Consider the following 7999-nt stretch of genomic DNA (forward strand, 5'->3'; position numbering starts at 1 on the left):
AGGAAAGATAAATGTCAGTTGTGAATTGACCAGCATAAGAAATTAATGGGTAACCCTAGATTAATTTCATCCAACAGATAACACACACACACACACACACACACACACACACACACACACACACACACACACACACCAGACTGAACAATCAGGTGTCATTTATGGGAACCCATTTTTCCCGCGCTCATGTGCCTATCCCCCATTTTTTCAAATCTGTCAGAGAGGTTCTTGACCAAATCTTTGAACCAGATGAAGTTGAAGTTGAGCCATAAATAAAGGAGGGTGTCTCAGAAATGGAAGACAACATCAATCCTGATTTCGATCAAGACTTTTGTGAGACTGACCAGTCAACAGATGGCGAGGAAGAGACCCCTGAGGAAGATGTCCCTGCGGAAGAGGCACCTGAAGAACCGACACCTGAGGTGACATTCCAGTCCAAGGGTGGCAACTTGCTCTGGTATTCATCCTCCCAGGACAGAGGAGGCAGAGCGAGAGTGGAAAACATTGTAAGGATGACGCCAGGGCCAACACGGTATGCAACATCTCGTGTGGATGACATCAAGTCCAGCTACCAAATCTTTTTACCAAAGTCCATTGAGGAAATTATAGTGGAGATGACAAACCTGGAGGGGAGGCGTGTGTTTGGGGACACATGGAGAGCATCGGACCTGGTAGACCCCCAAGCCTACATAGGTCTGTTGATTCTAGCAGGAGTTTATCGGTCAAACAAGCGAATGACACCCCGTTGGCCTGTGGTGGTGTTCCACAACTTCCTGGATGTGTCTGCATGTAACGCATATGTGGTGTGGACAGCGATCAACCCAACCTGGGAGCTGGGGAAATGTTTCAAGAGGACACTCTCCCTAGCAGAGCTTGGGAAAGCTTTGGTGACTCCTCTAATTCAACGGCACAAGCACCTTTCCTGCACACCAGCCTCTACCAGTCTGGTTAGGAGTCTGCAAGCCCCTGGCCGTTCTCCCCCAACAAGGACAGGGGCAGAAAAGGAAGAGATGCAAGCTCTGTGCCCCAAGAGACAATACAACAAGCCTTACATGCTACAAATGTGATGCTTACGTTTGCAAGGCACACTCTGACATGATGGTAAAATGCCACTCCTGTGTGTGTGTGTGTGTGTGTGTGTGTGTGTGTGTGTGTGTGTGTGTGTGTGTGTGTGTGTGTGTGTGTGTGTGTGAGTGATCGTTCACAAACTCACACACACACACACACACACACATACACTCACACACACTTGACTATTATTTTTGATGTTCTGATGTTCTGTGAATTTTGGTCTCCGTTTTGTTTAGTTTTTTTTACAATAAATGTTAATTACATTAAAGAATATATATTTTCAGTGTATATTCTTTATATATTTACTGCAGTTATTCATGTAAACCAGTAGTCTGAGACATTGTTTACAGCTTAAAAGGGTGTTAGATAAGATTTGGTGATGATTAATGGTTTTTGTGTTGATGTAAGAGCTGTTAAAACAGACCAGGAACACCAAAGTAAGGGGGGGAGAAACGAACACACTAGGAGGGTTAAGGAAGTAGCAGCAACTCCATTCGTCATGTATCCAACAGTATAACTTGCAATCTGAATTGCTTAATGTCAGGACTTCTAGCAGGATTGATAAAGCGCCACTATTTGGGGTAAAATTGCTTCAAATGAAAGCTGTTATTCCTGTGGGTTTATAATGACTCTGCATGGGAAGTCTATTGAGCACAGTGCATGATTATTGGGGAGAAAAATGGTCCCATTTCATCTTGTTTAAAGTATCCAGGCCACTTTGATGAACACCCCAAACAACCTTTGCCAGGATCCTTTGATCACTTTCTAACTGCATGATTCAAATATTTCACTTGCTTGATTGCCATATTGCTCATAATGTCAACCACCTCTGTGTTTCTACAACTACAAACGTATTCATCTCAAAAGGAGGATGCCATTTGATGGGACCCCATTCTGTCTTGCACAGTCATTTCATTTGCATGGACATTAATGTGAATGAGACTTCAGACTTTATTTCACCTTCTCTCATATGAGTCTGGGACATCACCCTCTATGGGACTGACTGTATCTGTGGTTAAATGTGTTGCTCCCTCTCTCCATTGTACCCCTTCTCTCTCTCTCTCTCTCTCTCTCTCTCTCTCTCTCTCTCTCTCTCTCTCTCTCTCTCTCTCTCTCTCTCTCTCTCTCTCTAACCATTTCACACCCCTACCCCACTCCCCCTCCTCCAACAAGTGAGGACCTTTTTTTTTTCGCACATCCCGTTCTCTTCAGCACTGTAGCTTTGAGTTGAGTTATAGGTGTCTGCTGGAATTTATTTCCCCCTCATCCATTTCACTGTTTAAATCGATGAAAATGACAGAGTGCAGGTGCAGCCGCGGCGTATGTTAGAGCCAGGGGGGGGTGGGGGGGGGGGGGCACGGTGTGTGGTGCACTAGGACCGGGGAGAGATCCTTCTTTCACGTCGTGTGCATTGCAACTACAGAGCGGAGCTGTAGAGGAAACCCCCTATCGGATCTGGCCATTATATCCATACATTTCTTTTTCCCATCTCCACCGCGGCGCTGCTGAGTGGGGATCGCACCAACCAGTGCGTCTGGGATGGCGAAGCACCCAGGAGAGGATTAGTAATTGACCACGATTTGCGTAAAAGTCAGCCGTCAGGTTTTGGAAGGGGGGGGAGAATGATCATTTGGCAGCTTCGCCCCCGCTCGTTTTGATATACATTTTTTATTGGTTGTATTAGTCATTTTTTTCTCCCATTTCTACCCATCATCCGTTTTATTTCGAGCGCGCAAAGTCACATCTGCGTAGGAGAGCGCTTGGCGCACTTCTTCCCCAAAGGACAGAGACAAGATCTCAATTATTCTGCTTGGATTTAAACCGGACGATTGGCTGAATGGGTGACCTCGCTGATACACAGACTTGCACCCATTTTATGGAAACGTGTTTTCTCTATTGACCTGGAGTTGTGATGTCCAAAGCCTTCCCCACTGACTGACTGTCGTACCATTTTGGAATCGAGTTGAAGGTAGGCCAGTTTTCCTCTTGGCTTGCCGACATGGACGCGGTCTTCCTGAGCATTTCATAAAGTTCTCAGACCTCATTTTAATTGGTTCTTCGATTATTGCGGCAATGAATTGACCGCCTGTGACTCTGGGGAGATGTGATATTCACCAGTTGAAAAAGGCTTTAAACCAGTCAAACGCTTTAAGGAGGATAAGTTCGCTGTTGCTACACTGAGACCAAATCGAGATATTTTAGGCTACAACATTCAGGAAAACAGCAGATACATAATTAAACTAATGCTGTGTGTCGCAGTATTAGAGGGAATCTCAGTGCCTCTCTTCTTTGGACTGAGAGCCCCTGTTTTGTATATTTGGCTCACGATACAGCATGTTTGCTCATGAGCTCAATCATAGAGATGCCGGAGGAGCCCTCTGCAGTGCAGTCTCACACGCCGGCCCGCCGGGCTCACTGGAGCTCACTAAGGAGAGGATTTAGATAAAGGTGTAAACGAAGAAGCAGCTTTCCCTGAAGGCAGTCACCAGTAAGCCTTATTATATGCACAATCCTGTCTTTATACGAAAGATATATGCTGCTGGTTTTACTGAGGCAGAGATTCAATAATTAAATAGACCCAAGTTTTTTTTAATGGTTGCGCCACAAAAATAACTTATCATTCTCTCTCTCTCTCTCTCTCTCTCTCTCTCTCTCTCTCTCTCTCTCTCTCTCTCTCTCTCTCTCTCTCTCTCTCTCTCTCTCCCTCTCTCTCCCTCTCTGTGTTTGTGTATCTCACGTGCACGCACACACTTCCCCTCACACACTCCCAGTGATTGATTGTGCGTGAGAGAGTGCGTCACTGTAGTTGTTGCAGAGTCCAAATTGGAGACACAGACTACACGAGATGCCAAAATTCGCGCACACGCTGTCATTTGTTGTACTGCCCCAACACAAGCTTATCCTTATGATTCCGGCATGACAGCTCTGTGCTGTCTCAGCATGCATTCTGTACATCCATTCCGACCTACTGTACGAGTTTCCCATGAGGAATAAACAGCGCGCTCCCTTGGGTGGAACCGCGCGAATACCGACGCATGACGCAGGAGTCTGAGTGATGATTGATGATGATCCTATTTCTGGAAGTGCGCCCGGATCAGAAATACCGGACCACTTTTTGAGCCTTACTGGCAACCCTCGGGAAATGTCGGCCTTATTTTATTTGTGTTGTTCTTTTTAATGTCAAGTCATGTTTGCTCGGCGCTGCTGCAAGTTGTTTTGAAGAGAGATTGTTGGGGGTCAGTGGCTGTTGGGCTCATCTTGAGCATGTGCTGTCAGTGAGCGGATGCTGGTGCCAAGATAGGCTCGCTCTCTCCACTCCCTCTAACACTCACATACGAGAGACTATTTAGGGTTCTTTAAAAACAAAATCGAATCAGCTGGTTGCTCGCTGGACTGTATTTTGAGAAGACACCATGCCCGCTCTTACAGACATTATTTTTGTTAGTATGTCAAGTGTCCTATATCTATTTGTGCTGGCAGAGACGACGTGCCCAGAGGCCAGTCAGAGGTGAGCCTTATCTCCAATTCACGTTGTTAAACAAAATAAAGTCACGAGAGGTGATGTTTGTGTGTCACTCTGGATTTTACGTTTTAATTTTGTATGAGCACAGAGCCTTGCATTTATGAATTCCTAAAGTCACTTCTGTGTGAAGTTACAAAGTGCAGCAGATAAAACTGGAAGGCCGTCGCAGCTGCCAGCAGCGCCTCGTCATAGGGAAGATGACAGGAACTGTCCGTGGTGCTGAAACAGACAGCTCCTTTGTTCAACTCTGGGCAGATTTTGTAAGTTGAAATGTTCAGTGCTGCAGTTAGTGTCTTTGGCTTCACTTACATGTTATGTTTAAATATTTGAGCAGCCACTGAGCTACAATCATGTTTGCCATTCTGAGTGTGTCACGAGTACATATGGGATATGGCTAAACATATGGGATTAGAGTGCTTTCATAAGAGAGCTTTAAGTGTAATTAGCTATAATTTAGAATACATTTGAAGACGAGTTTCCTGTCATATGTGTCTGATAATGTTTGTCTTTGTACTCCCATGTACATTATGCTTTTATGGTTCATACATATTATATGTTACCAATCTTAATTGACACATTAAGTCCCTTTGCTGCACTGCTCTTTTTGTACCGACACACATGTGTGCTGTGTCCCTGAGTTTTCTTTCAGTTTTGGTTCCTGCATTACACTGTTGGCTTTAAATGGCATCATCATGTGTACTGAGGGATGTTGAAATCCATTAGCTGATGATCATGAAGTGGTGCTTGGCCAATACACAAATTGGTTTTGTGGAAATGAGACCTATCAACACTATAGAAATGTCCTCCCAACAATATGACAGGACAGGACAATAACTTGAGGAGCTGCTGTGTCTGCCCATGCTGCTTAGTTATGCAATATTAATCTGAAAAACATCTGTCTTTCATACTAGTTATAGATGCATATGCAATCGTACAAAACATTATACAAAACATGCATAAATATACAAAAATAACACGCATAAAACAAATCTTATTTTACAGCAGTGTTTGAGTTTTCTCTCTCTCTCTCTCTCTCTCTCTCTCTCTCTCTCTCTCTCTCTCTCTCTCCGCATTCCTGGCAATAAAAGGCCCACATATCATCCTTTCTGTTACATTTTATAAATGTGCCTTAAAGTAAAGTGCCATTGAGACTCCAAATTTGAAATACTGATGATCGTGCCTGAAAGGATTCCCCGGGTTAAACACCCAATTGTGCCTGTTATCATGCACAGGGCACACATCATGCCGGATATACACGCCGTTGGTGGACCGATATACGGCCCAAGTGGAAATCAAATTAACCTCAGCGGAGCCGTGATGTCTAATGTGCACCTACTAATTGACTGCATTGCTTTTGCTCAATATTTACCTATGGTCATGATCCAACATGTATTTAAATGTCTTTGCATGTTCACTAAGCTGCTCAGTGCCCAGTTGGACCACAGCGAGGCAATTTGTTTGTGTTTTAATAATCATCCAGTAACAAGAAGGAGCTGGTCGAGAGTAGTCCTGGACTGATCCTGTGTTGGTGATGAATGATGTGTGTTTTCCCCTAACGTTGATTGAATCAGACCGCCCCACAGACCTATTGCTTTCCCAAGGAGCACTCGAAGGCGATCCTGTGGTGAAGTGTATCAATAAGCGGGTGGATGGAGTGTAAGTGGCGGTGTTGCCGCGGGCAGACAGCCGGTGATGAGGAGAGTAAACTCGCTTAGGGAGAGTACCGCTGATCACACAGCAGATTGGGAGCCCTTGGTGCTGGCGTCTGTCGGTCCCTGTCGTGGAAGGAGAGAGGGGTGGAGCCACACAGAGCAGCGCCGGAGCCACACACTGGGCCAACTTCAGTTCAGATTGCTTTCTGAATCCAGCTCAGTTTAGCTGTTATGTTCCTCGTGTTATCAGGAACCACAATCCTTTGCTTTGCAGTTATTTGGACATTTCAGTTGAACTGTTACCGGGTGACAAACGGGGTTGAGCCAGAACAAACCATCAAGCAAGCTCAGCGTTTTGATGGCTTTGTTTTTGAAGGCTGGTTGCTTTGACGTGGACCCCCATGAGGCCACTGGCAACCGAGCTCCCACTGTGGCAGATTGATATTTGTAATTTAAGGGAAGCTGTCACACAGCATCCTCCAGATGGAGAGTGCCGCGGAGGCACGCAGTCGATTAAACACGGTTTGTTTAGAAATAATCATTTTGATGTGGGTGCTGAGGATTCATTTGAGGCATATTGGCTCAAGGGTTCAAAGTGTTCAATTATGCACAGACGCATGCAATCACACAATAATAACAACGCGTAGCTGTAGAATACAGAGCGGTGTCTGGGATTAGAAGCTTTTAGCCTGTCTGTCACCTGATGAAGCCCCTGAGATCGCAGCAGAAAGGACAGGTCAGTGATTTGTGTCCCTGTTGCAGAAAAGGTTGAGGATAGGTTGCGGTTGAGAGGTAATTCATTAATCCACCCACTGCCGGCGTGCATGCACACACGCACACTCACACGCACATTGTTTTCATCACTGAACTATTGTAATTGATATTTGGAGGAGGGTCATGTTTTAAAAGACCATCTCCTCCTTGTCATATTGATTGACAATAAAGGAACAATAAACAGCGCGGTGAGAATACTGCTTGATTAACTGCCCTTCAAAATAACCAAACGTGTGCAATAAATCTGGTTTCCATCTCACAAATTAGGACGAAGGCATTTAGATGCCGGTTTGAAGACCTTCGAGCTTGTAGTCCTAAGGCATCGGCGTTTATAGGTCTAAATGAAAGTCGAGCCCTGTGATGATACAGAGGTTAAAGGTTCAATGTGTAATTCTGAGCCACCTGCTCTAAATAAATAGGGTGGCAGTATTTCACCTCTACTACTGGCTCCATGCAATCTATATTCATCAATCATCAAAACCAACAGTTACTAAATAAACAGCTGGAGTATGTTAACCTGTTTATATTTCACCTGTAGTAGTTTCTGTGTATGTCTTCACTCCTGTGTCAGCCTGTCAGTCTGTCTGTCAGTTCATTAGACCAGACTGCTAAAGCTCTAAGAGCCGGTCTAAATATCACCACAATCTTCACGTGACGCTTACATATCTGTGTGTTTACTGTGGTACTGGGGGCTGTACGGTCCATGTAACGCCATGTTTTGATAGCTTGTATGTTGGCTTGGGTTGGATACAGCCGGCGTATATCCCAGCACCGGGAGTCACAGCGGGCTGATGGAGCGCTGGGTCCCAGTTTGACGAACCGGAGCTGAATCAGAGCTATCTGCTCACGGCTAACGGAAGATCTACCCGTCTCTCTCACACACTCCACTCCCGGCGGAGCAGCCTCCCGGCAGCGATGAGGCCGTGGCGATGCTGCGAGTCGTTTTCTCGTTTCTGCCACTTTGGATTGAATCAAAAAC

The 7999-nt window shown here is 45.3% G+C and overlaps 1 protein-coding gene across 2 annotated transcripts in view; it reads left to right on the plus strand.

Moving 5' to 3' along the window:
- The first annotated feature begins 2602 nt into the window (after positions 1 to 2602).
- The window catches only part of il1rapl1a (interleukin 1 receptor accessory protein-like 1a), a 146645-nt gene continuing 141248 nt past the window's right edge, over positions 2603 to 7999 (plus strand). The window contains exon 1 of one of the 2 annotated variants that reach the window (XM_029459414.1): positions 2603 to 3040. The gene's annotated coding sequence lies outside the window, so the exon portion shown is untranslated. The remainder of the gene's footprint in view (positions 3041 to 7999) is intronic. The other variant, XM_029459415.1, reaches the window with a different exon arrangement.

This window comes from Cottoperca gobio, chromosome 21 (genome assembly GCF_900634415.1).
Source record: "Cottoperca gobio chromosome 21, fCotGob3.1, whole genome shotgun sequence".
NCBI classification, from domain to species: domain Eukaryota; kingdom Metazoa; phylum Chordata; class Actinopteri; order Perciformes; family Bovichtidae; genus Cottoperca; species Cottoperca gobio.